Raw genomic sequence first — 13,014 nt, forward strand, 5'->3', positions numbered from 1 at the left:
TATGTTTCATTTAGTATTTATCATTTCCTGAATATTTTAATTTATAATATTTAATTTAGTAAAATATACAATTTAATTTATTAATATATTAGATGAGTGTATAGTAATTCCAACAAGATATAATATATTCAAATAAAGAGAATATTCTTTGACGAATATATTTTTTTGTTGGAACAACTTAATAAACTAAAAAATTTAATATTAAAAAATTGTTGTAATTTCTTGTCCAAATCCTATACAAATGTTAACCCTGCATAAAATATATACCTTTTATTTTCCAATTCTCATTATTTTTGCTATGCAATTTGAATTAACAAAAGCTAGAAAATAGAAAAAAGAAGTAGCTAATATATCCTATGAACTCTTATCTTATTTGTTTTTTTTTATTTGAGACATTTTACTAATTTTTTGATCTATTTAACTCTGTACTTTCAAATTTTTAATAATTAAATCATCGGTATTAATTATCAACTTTATCATATCATATATTAAATCATAATTAATATGCTATAATTTTGATGCATTATCGATTATGTGTCCAACGATTGATGGCTCCCCAGATGATAATTAGTGTTAATAGCCGAATCGATAAAAAATTGAACATACAAAGTTAAATTAAATTCAAAATGATATAGAGGCATGAAAAAAATAAATTGTACAGGAGCTCATAATATATTTTTGCCATAATTTACTTACATAAATATTTTTTCTTCTTACTTCCCTTTTTTGTGTTTTTCTTGGCTATTATACTCTCATCCTAAACAGAGTTTAGTGTCTTAAACTTTTTCACTTAAAGTTTTTACATAGTAATGAGTACTTTTTTTCTTCAACTCTTTATTGAGTTTCAAGTTACTTCATTTTCAACATTCTTTTTTTTTTATAACTCTTGACATAAATAGTTATGCATATCTGAATAACTTTTTCTATTAATATTTCAAAGTGGCAATTTTGAAGAAAGTAAAGCTCACCCATCTAACAAGGGAAAATCTAACATTTAATGAAATAAATAGTACTTTAGTAATTTGGCCATACAAGGGGTGATAACTATGAAGATTAATCTTTCTGTATATTGCTTACCTGTAATTGGTAATTAATCAAATTAAAATTAATATTTACTATTATCTTTGTCATTTGATTTTAAATTACTGATGTAGAAGCGCAGAACTTAAAAGGAAATGAAGTTATAAATTAAATACGGAAATGAAATAATAGAGTTTAGGGTTTACATTTCTTACACAATAATTTAGAATGCCCAATAAGATTACGAGAATATCCCTTCTAAAAGAACGAAAATAAAAAATAAATAAAGAAAAGACAAATAACTGAGCATTCTAGGACGACTTTCACTACCTTTTGAAGGGAGTCCGGGTGGTGAACTATTCACAACCCTCTTGTTGATCGGGATCTGGATCTGTGACCTCTTGATTTGAAATAGTTAATGAAATAGTGAGCTACACTAGCCTAATAAGAATATCACTCTACTCACCGATACAGAAACTGAAAGTTGGTAAAAATCATAAAAACAACTAATGGAGTACTTGATTTAAGCAAATTCATTTATCATAATGAAAATCATTTATTACATATATTTACAATTTGTGAGATTTTCAAAATCGACCTATAGAAAATAATTCAAATAACATTCTAATATCATATTCAAGTGAGTAAGAATAATAACTTTTTATTTTTATTTGCCTATTGGTATTCCTGTGGGCCTATAGGAATGTCTCACTACTCGTGAACCAATATCCAACATTATCAACTAACTAGTCGTCCCCATATCTCATCCGATATGAGTGCCAAAAATACCATATCTCAATACCTCATCTGACATGAGGGTGAATCGGGCCGTTTCCATACCCCGTCTGGTATGAGTGCCAAAAATACCATTCTTAGATACCCCGTTCGGTATGAGGTAACGTTCACGGTAAGGTTCTTTATGTACTCGGTCCACCATCTCCCAGCATACCCAGTAAGACTACCATTAATTAATTCACTTGACCAAACAATTTTTCGTTTGCATATTAATTTTCAATTTCACAAATCAACCGTATATCATGCAAGACAAGCAATATATGTATCAAGAAATCACAACTGAATCATTTAACCATTCCAGTATATCATAATGTATTTAAAGCTGTAAATTCAACAATCAGTTAAACATGACAAATGAACAACTAACCAGTTCTGACCCCATTAATAACTTGTAATTATTCTTAAAGTTTTTTAAATTACACAAAATATCATATTATCGATTATTAAACTCTAATTCCATAACAGAGAATAAGGTGAGGGATTCTTACCTGAATCGGTGTTCGAAATACTGAACTTTTTACTGTATTTACTGGCAGTTTTCAAGTTTTCTGAATTTTTCTGTGAAGATTAAAACACACTTTACGTACCTAAAATACCCTAAAAATCTAAAATTGGTGTTAAAAATCTTATTTCAACCAATTTTGGGGTTCTGGCACGACGACACTGCCACCCACGGTGGTGTTTTGCCTCGGCCTGGCCGTTTAAATTCAGTTTTGGCCAGTTTCAGCCGGTTTTATAACCATCTCTGCAAGAAAACACAAATAGGGAGCCTTGGTTGGCTGAAAAAATTAAGAAACAAAAACCTACCGATGCTGAAATTTTCTGTTGCGGTGGCTCTACCGGCTCACCTTCGTGGGTGGGCGTTTTTCTTTAGTCAACCTGTAGAAAATAGAACGGTGAACACAACGGTAGAAAAATCGCACGAAATGAAAAACAGAAAGGGGCTCATCGGAGGAGGTTGCGGGTTTTGCCCGCGACGGTGCTTCAGGGCTTTGTCCGCCATTGCTTTTGCTCCAATTTGACCATGAAGGTACTCGAAATCAAAATTCAAGCAGATATGAGAATTTTTACTTTTTTTAGCGGTTAGAGGTGGCTCCGGCACGGCAGTTGGCTCCGGCACGGCAGTTGGCTCCCTTCTCCGGCAATTGGTTCTTCTTCTTCGGTGGGAGGCTGGGGGCTAAGGTTAGGGTTCGGTGTGAGGAAAAATATTTATTCATGTCTCGCGTTAATATAAGTTGTTCATCGCATTTGATTTCGATCGTTCGATCGCGTTTAAAGAAGAAATTAGTCTAGACCGTTTATCGCAATTTGATCTCGATCATCCGATCGCATTTAAAGAGAGAACGAATCTGGACTGTTTATCGCGTTTAATCACAACCGTCCAATCACACATGAGAAGAGAACAGATATGGACCGTCCACACGTGCGGGAATGCTTCCGGGTTGTCCAATCGTGGGGCATACAGATCACCAGTGTGACCTCTCGCGTGGCACTGAGTCAGTGTGTCTTGCCATGTGGCACGCTACCGTTCGTCGAGACTGCTAACTGGGCATTTTTACGTGACAAAAATTTTCTTAATTACTGTCTAATATCCAGTTTCTGATTTTTCTTTCAAAAATATAATTTTAACTTAAATTTTCTCCCATTTTTCTCAAATTTATTTTCAATTTCATACTCAACCTATTTTTATCCATAATTTCACATTAAATTAAAATTTATTAATTTCAAAAATAGGTTTTTATATATATTTTTTATGTTAAAATTAATCTCAGGCCAAATTCTGAGCCTGGGTATTACATCTCTCTCCCTTTTAAAAGAAATTTAGTCCCTCAAATTATTCTCTCTCTCATTCAATCAAACAGTTGAGGATATTAGGCTCTGAAGTCTGATTCTAGCTCCCATGTGACTTCTCTCTATGTGTGATTCTGCCATAGGATCTTAACGAATGAAATTTTCTGGTTGCGGAGTACTCTGCTATTTCGGCCTACAATGTCCACCAATACCTCCTCATAGGATATATCCTTATGGAGTGAAAGGGGCTCGTGGGCCAAGATGTGAGAGGGGTCCGAGTTGTACTTGCATAGCATAGACACATGAAACACATTATGGACTTTGGATAATTCTGGAGGTAGTGTCAATCTGTAGGCAATGGTACCAATTCTATCTAAAATTTCAAATGGCCCAATAAACTAGGAATTTGGATTCCCCCCCTTTTGCCAAACCTATTGATTCTATTGAAAAGAGTGACCTTAAGGAACACTCGATCACATTTCTCAAATTCTAAATCCATCTTCTGGGTGTCCGCATAACTCTTCTGCCTGCTCTAAGCTGTCTGGATGTTCTTTCTGATCTTAACTATTTTAGTTGTAGTCTACTTTATAAGATCTGGACCGAATAATTTTCTATCACCCACCTCTTCCCAACAGATCAGCGATCTGCATGGGCAGCCATATAACATCTCGTACGAAGCCATGTCAATACTTGCTTGGTAATTGTTATTATAGACAAACTCTATTAAAGGTAAATGATTATCCCAATGGCCCCCAAAGTCAAGAAGACAAGCTCGGAGCATATCCTCCAGTGTGCAGATCGTCCTTTCTGATTGTCCATCAGTCTGATGGTGGAAAGCGGTACTAAAAGACAGTTTCGTTCCCATAACTTGCTGAAAACTAGATCAGAATTGATAAGTAAACCTAGGGTCCCTGTTGAATACTACTGTCACTGACACTCCATGTAACTTGACAATCTCCCGGATATACATTCTTGCTAGCTTGTTTAAGGAGTCGGTCATCTTGATGGCTAAGAAGTGAGAAAACTTGGTGAGTTAGTCAATAATTACCCAAATGGCATCATATTCCGAGTGTGCCCTAGGCAATACTGTCACGAAATCCATTGTGATGTGTTCCCACTTTCACTCTAGAATTGGTAATAGCTAAAGTACCTAGTCTGGGCGTTAATGTTTTGCATTGACCTGCTGACGCACTAGACACTTGAAAACAAAATCGACCACATCTCTTTTCATCCCGTTCTACCAAAACTGAGGTCGCATACTTTGATACATCTTAGTGCTTCTAGGATGCATGACAAATCTTGAGCTATGAGCCTCTATCATAATATTTTTTTTTAACTTATTGTTACATAGAACACACACCATGTCCCGAAATCTGAGCAACCCATCGATAGAGACTCAAAATTTTAAATTTATTATCTATTCTACATCTTTCCTGAGGGTTGTTAGGGTGGAATCGACAGATTGGGCTTCCTTTATTATCTGAATCAACTCAAGTTGAATAGTCAGGTGGACCAAACATATAACTCTCTTCAGTTCCTGAAGTCGTACCTGTTATGCAGCCCCTATTACCCTACATTTTGAAACTATTAAGTGAACTAACATACATGTACTTTTTCTACTGAGTACGTCGGCTACCACGTTGCTCTTACCCGGGTAATATAAAATGTTACAATTGTAGTCCTTGAGGAGTTTAATCTATCGTTTCTAATGCACATTGAGATCATTTTGAGTGAATATATATTTCAAGCTCTTATGGTCGGTATAGATATGAAAATTTTTCTTATACAAGTAATGGCACCAAGTCTTAAAGACGTGGATAATCGCGGCAAGTTCTAAGTCGTGGGTAAGATAGTTTTTCTCATGACTCTTCAATTGCCTGAACCCATAGGTTATGATCTTCCCATGCTGCATCAGAACACAACCCAATCCTAAGTAAAAGACATCACTATAAACTGTATATCTACATGTCCTATTCGGCAAGACTAACACAAGATAGTAGTCAGCCGCTTCTTTAATTCTAAAAAGCTCCTTTCACAGTTCTCGTTCCACTCAAACTTAACATTCTTCTTTGTGAACCGAGTTAAAGGAGCAGCTAGGTTAGAAAATTCTTCCACAAACCTGCGGTAATAATCTGTCATCCCCAAAAAACTATATCTCCTTGGCTGATGTCAATTTCTCGAAATCGAGCATTGCCTCAACTTTTTTGAGTTTCACTTACACTCCATCCTTTGATATGATGTGCCCTAAGAAGGTAGTCTACTCAAGCCAGAACCCACACTTACTCAACTTTGCGTACAACTTCGTTTCTTTGAGACTTGCAAAACCTGAGTCAGATGGTGAGCGTGTTCTTCTCTACTTTTTGAATAGATTAGGATATCATCGATAAATATAATGACGAACAAATCCAGAAATTTTCTGAAAATCCTATGCATCAAATCCATAAAGATGGCTGGTGCATTGGTTAGTCCAAATAGCATAACCAGGAACTCATAGTGTCCGTACCTAGTTCGGAAAGCTATTTTGGGAATGTCTTCTACCTTGATATTTACCTAATAGTAAACTAAACGCAGGTCTATTTTGGAGAAGATCTAGATACCCTGCAACTGATCAAAAAGGTCATCGATCCTCGGGAGGAGATACTTGTTCTTGATCATGACCCTGTTCAGTCCCATGTAGTCAACACATAACCTTAACATCTCATCCCCCTTCCGTACAAATGTGACTCCAGCACCCCAAAGGGATAAATTATGTCAGATGAACCCACTATCTTGCAATTCATTGATATGTTTTCTCAGCTCTTCCATCTCAATACGACTCATGCGATAAGGGGCAACTGAGATAGGCTGGGTGCCTGCCTGAAGATCTATGGTGAATTCAACTTCTCTGTCTACTAGCAATCCGGATAGTTTATTCGAAAACACATCCAGAAAATTTCAGACTATAGGAATCTCTCGAATACACATTTCTTTCTTATGTTTGCCTAATTAGAGAAAACAACCGAGTTAAAGCACTTGGTAATAAAAAAATTGCCATGAGGGAATAATATTTAAAGAATTTTATTAATTTATAAATGACTCTTCATTAGGAGGGTTGAATGCAAGTTTCTTGTAAAAATAATCTACAGTAACGTGATACGCCTCTAATTAGTTCATTCCTATGATTACATCAAAGTCTCTCGTGTCAATCTCTATTAGGTCCACACCCAATTTCTTATTTGCTATATCTATGATACAGACTCTGTATATAACCTCCTCTAGTAGTGTCATACTCCCAAAAATAGACACAAACAATATAAAATCAAATCTTTTAGGTAATACATTCAAGTTTAGTGTAAAAGCATGTGAGACAAATGAATATGAGGTACTAGTGTCAATCAAAACATGTGCAAGATAATTATAGATAGTGTACGTATCATGTATCACGTTTGGGTTGACTTCTGCATCTTAGTGAGTGAGGTTGTAAGCTCTGCCCTAGGTAGGAGGTCTGGTCTGATTCTGATTCCTTGGGCACTCTCTCGCGTAATGCTGGACAATCCCATATAGACGACAAGTATTATTGAGGCGATAGTAGGGTCAGTTCTCATGATCCTTGCCACAGTACTAGTAAGTCCTACCGCGTCATGTTGCCAGAATATGAAGAGGAGCCTAAGTCATTGGCCTAAGTCTCTTATTCTGCTAAACAGGTACAATGAGTGTTGGTCTGCAGTGTGAAACCAGAGACCTGAGGTTCTCTACTGCTAAAGAAAAAATGCGAAGGTTCCTTTCTACTAATTGTGCCTTGGCCAGAATGGCTGAGTAAGTACTGAGATCGAACACATACAACTGCTGTCTAATTTCAGGTCGGAGGCCCCACTTGAACTTCCTTACCTTTCTGCCTTTATCCATCATGCTCTTAAGGGAATACCAGTCCAATTCTAGGAACTTTTGGGCATACTCTGACACAATCATATCACCCTGGACCAGGTGTGCAAACTCCATTTCTTTCAGATGTCGGAGATGCTCTAAGAGGTACTCTGCCTTGAAGGTCATCAGGAACTGTTCTCAAGTGACTAGAACTGGTAGGGTGGTCTGCTTGAGTTGCCACCAGTGACTTACCTCTCCCACCAGCATGTAGGTGGCGAGTATAACTCTCTGTTCGGGAACCACCCCAAGAGTCGTGAAAGCCTTCTCTGTCTCAGCTAACCAGTACTTAGCCTCTTCAAAAGAGGATACCCCTGTAAAAGTAGATGAGTTTAGTCTTTTGTACCTCTTAATGTAGTCTAGGTCCATCATGGGTAGAACTGGGTCCCGTGAAAGAGGGATTGGATTGTATTGGGGAGGGACCGGATGGCCCTATATTGGTACTAGATAATACAGTGAGGGCACCAGATTATACTGTGGTGGTGTCAAGTGATGCGATTGGGGCACTGAACTATACTGTGGTGGTGCCAGATGGTACTGTGGAGGAACAGGATTGTACCGGGGTGGCTCAAATTGTGGTAGTGGAGGAGGGTCAGGTAGCTCCTTCATTTCCTCCCAATCCTTCTGGGCAGCAACGAGTCTCTCCAATATTTTAAAAAGTTATTCAACATCCTCTTAAAGTAAACCCTCTCGGACTACTCGGTTTAGTGGAGGTCTTCCTCTCCTCATCTATCTGTACCTGCATTTCACAAGGAATGGTTGAGTGATAATTTATTTTTTTGGTGTTGCCTTAGGTTTTTGTGTAAGGAATGGTTCCGAAGAATGCTGCTCTGAGACCAACTGTAGAGGCCCGTAACTTAAAAGAAAGTAAAGTCATAAATTAAATGCGGAAGCGAAATAATAGAGTTTAAGGTTTACATTCCTTACACAATAATTTAAAATTCCCAATAGAGCTACATGAATGTCCCTTCTAAAATAACAAAAATCAAATAAATAAAGAAAAGACAAATAACTGAGCATTTTAGGACGACCTTCACTAGCTTTTGAAGGGAGTCCGGATGATGAATTATTCACAACCCTCTTGTTGATAAGGATCTGGATCTTAGTCCTCTTAATCTAAAATAGTTGATGAAAAGGTGAGTTACACTAGCCCAGTAAGAATATCACACTACTCATCGATACAGAAACTGAAGGTTGGTAAAATCATAAAAATAACCAATGGAGCTCTTGATTTAAGCAAATTTATTTATCATAAGGAAAACCATTTATTGCATATATTTACAATTGCGAGATTTTCAAAATCGATCTATAGAGACAATAACTCAAATAACATTTTAATATCATATTCAAGTGAATAAGAACAACAACTTTCCATTTTTATTTGCCTACTAGTATCTTTGGAGGCCCATAGGGATGTCCCACTATACGTGAACCAGTATCCAATATTGTTAACTAACCGGCTGTCCCCATACCCCCGTCTAGTATGAGTGCCAAAAATACCATCCCTCAATACTCCGTCCGGTATGAGAGTAAATCAGGTCGTCTCCATACCCCGTCCGGTATGAGGATGAATCAAGCCGTCCCCATATCTCGTCCGGTATGAGTGCCAAAAATAATATTTCTTGATACCCTATCCGGTATGAGGCAACGTTCATTGTAGGGTTCCCTATATACCTAGTTTGTCCACCATCTCCCAAGATAACTAGTAAGACTACCATTCATTAATTTACATGACCAAGCAATTTTTTGTTTGTATATTAATTTTCAACTTCACAAATCAACCGTAAATCATACAAGACATAAATTATAGATGGCTAAAACTTAAAATGAAATAAAGTTATAGATTAAATGCAGAAGCGAAATAATAGAGTTTAGAGTTTACATTCCTTACACAATAATTTAAAATGCCTAATAGGATTACATGAATGTCCCTTCTAAAAGAACAAAAATTAAAGAAATAAAAAAAAAAGGCAAATAACTAAGTATTCTAGGACGACCTTCATTACTTTTTGAAGGGAGTTCAAGTGGTGAACTATTTACAACTCTTTTATTGATCGGGATTTGGATCTTGATCCTCTTGATATAAAATAGTTAATAAAAGGATGAGGTACACTAGCCCAGTAAGAATATCACACTACTCACCGATACAAAAACTGAAGGTTGGTAAAAATTATGAAAACAATCAATGAAGTTCTTGATTTAAGCAAATTCATTTATCATAAGAGCATATATTTACTGTTGTGAGATTTTTAAAATCGACTATAGAGACAATAACTCAAATAACATTCTAATCTTATATTCAAGTGAGTAAGAGCAACAACCTTTCCTTTTTATTTACTTACTGGTATCCTTGGGGGGTTAATAGGGATGTCCCACTATGCGTGAACTAATATCCAACATTATCAACTAATCGGCCGTCCCCATACCCCGTCCGGTATGAGGGTGAATCGTGCCATCCCCATATCTCATCCGCTATGAGATCAAAAAATATCATTCCTCGATAACCCATCCGGTATGAGGCAACATTCACGGTAGGATTTCCTATGTACCCAGTCCGTCCACCATCTCTCAGGATATCCAATAAGACTACCATTTATTAATTCACATGACTAAACAATTTTCTGTTTGTATATTAATTTTCAATTTCACAAATTAATTATAAATCACGCAAGACAAGTAATATATATATCAAGGAAGCATAATTGAATTTAACTATTCCAGTATATCATCATGTATTTAAAGCTGTAAATTCACCAATCAGTTAAACATGACAAATGAACAAGTAACCGGTTCCAACTCCATTAGTAACCTATAATTATTCTCAAAATTTTTTAAATTACACAGAATATCATATTATCGATTATTAAGCTCCGATTTCATAATAGAAAATAAGGTGAAAGATTCGTACCCGAATCGGTGTCAAAAACACCAAACTTTCTATTGCACTTACTGGCGATTCTCGAATTTTTTGAATTTTTCTATGAAGATTAAAATACAATTTACGTACCTAAAAATAACCCCAAAATCTAAAATTGGTGTTAAAAATCCTTTTCCGGCCAATTTTGGAGTTCTGGCACGGCGACACCGCCACCCGCGACGGCGATTTGCCTTGGCCTGGGCGTTTTTGGCTAGTTTTGGCCAATTTCGGCCGATTTTATACCCATCCCTGCGAGAAAACATGTTAGGGGGCCTCGGTTGGCCGAAAAAAAAATTAAAAAATGGAAACCTACTGATTATGGAATTTTTCAGTGCGGCAGCTCCGCCAACTCACCTTCGCGGTTGAGCATTTTTCTTTGATCAACCTGTAGAAAACAGAACGATGAACAAAACTGTGAAAAAATCGCACGAAACAGGAAATGGAAAGGGGCTCATCGGAGGAAGTTACGAGTTTTGCCTACGGTTTCTAGCTTACCCGTTATTTATTTTGCTCTGATTTGACTATGGGGGTGCTCGGAATCAAATTTCGAGGGGATAGAAGAATTTTTACCTTTTTTGGCGGTCGGAGGTAGCTTCGGCGCGGCGGTGGGCAGCGGTTGGCTCCCTTCTCCAGCGACTGGTTCTTCTTCTTTGACGAGAAGCTGGCGGCTAGAGTTTGAGTTTGGTGTGATGCAAATTATTTTTATTTGTCTCGCGTTAATTTGGACTGCTCATCGCGTTTGATCTCGACTGTCTGATCGTGTTTAAAGAAGAAATTAATCTAGACCGTTCATTATAATTTGATCTTGACCGTCTGATCGCGTTTAAAAAGAGAATGAATCTTGACCATTCATCGCGTTTAATCGTGACCGTCCGATCGTGCATAAGAAGGGAACGGATCTGGACCGTCCACGCGCACGGAAACGCTTTCGGATCATCAGATCGCAGGGCACGCGGATCACAAGCGTGGCCTCCTACGTGGCACCGAGTCAGTGCACCTTGTCATGCGACGCGCTCCGGTTCGTCGAGAATGTTGACTAGGTAGTCTTACGTGGTAAAATTTTCTTTAATTACATTCTGACTCCCTATTTCTGATTTTTCTTTCAAAAACACTATCCGAACCCAAATTTTCTCTCATTTTTTCCAAAATTATTTTTAATTTCATCATCAACCTATTTTTTTTTTCATAATTTCATATTAAATTCAAATTTATTAATTTCAAAAATATATTTTTATACATTTTTTGATATTAAAATTAATTTTGAACCAAATTTTAGGACTGGGTATTACAATTAATTAAAGTACTAATAATAGTTAAACTAGTACTTATTATTTTGATATAATCTAAAGACTAAACTTTAGAAATTTAGGTACTAATTAAATCTATATATGTTTGTATTATAAATTAGAATATTGATTGAAGAAGAGAACTACAGAAATCAGCTTAAAGAGAATTTTGTCATCGAGGCTAACCGATATAGGGCAAATTGATTTCAGAATGTTGTCCAACACCAATTGACATCCTAGAGAGTCTGGATCTTTTTTCGTCTCATATTTTGATCAAAATACTCATTTAATGTATGTAAATAGAGTATATAATCTTATTTGTTAAGGTACTTAATTATTTTAGAATCATAAGAAAGTTTTAAAAAATAATTCTTACAAATAAAATAAAATTTAAAGATTATATGCGATATCAGATAATTTTACTTTTGATCTTTCTTAACTGAAGAGCCGATTAAGAACCTTTATCAATACTTGAATACAAGAGAAAAAAAGTTATTTCTCAAATATTATCCTAAAATTCTAAGCTTGGAGGAAATAATGTTTTCTACCTGTGATTTTCTTTAAGAAAGTTTTGGTGATTCCTAAGATAAAATACTTGCGCGCAGAATTTGTTCTTTTGTTTAAGTCTAATGCACGACTTAAAAATGTAAAATCAAAATGGTTTAACATATTTAAATTTTAATAAGATATCAAAGTTCATATATATATATATATATATATGTTTGATTAGATATAATCAAGCATGATTAGATAATAATTCAATTAATTGAATGCTAATAAAGTAAAGTATAATATATAGAATGTGCTAAATTTACAAGATATGGAATTGAAAAAAACAGTATTCTTATTGGAGTACGTGAAAAATTATACATAATGGTAACGAAAAGTTAAAAGAGTTTACATGTATTTTTAGTTTCATTATTATTTTTAAAAATCAATATTAACTAAACATTAGACCATATTGTAATACTTACATTTATGGGGTGTTAAAACCATAGTATGTACTAAGATGTTAACATTAATAAAATTTTCAAATAAAAAATTAATTTAAAATAATATAATAATACCTAGGGGGTCATTGCTAACTAATATATGAATATAATATAAGTATATGTTCAAAAAAATTTAATACAAACGCAAGAAAAACACAAAACATAATATAAAATAAATAAATAAAAAATCCCTCATGGGTAATGGAAGAGAAGTTAAGGGATATCTTTGGCCTTGGAGATAGCGACTGCAGATCTAACCTAAATACATTTTTGTAGGAAAAAAACTTGACATTTATTTATATGTATGTCTAAT

The sequence above is a fragment of the Carica papaya genome, chromosome 6 (assembly GCF_054855325.1).
Source record: "Carica papaya isolate Zhongbai chromosome 6, ASM5485532v1, whole genome shotgun sequence".
NCBI lineage: Eukaryota > Viridiplantae > Streptophyta > Magnoliopsida > Brassicales > Caricaceae > Carica > Carica papaya.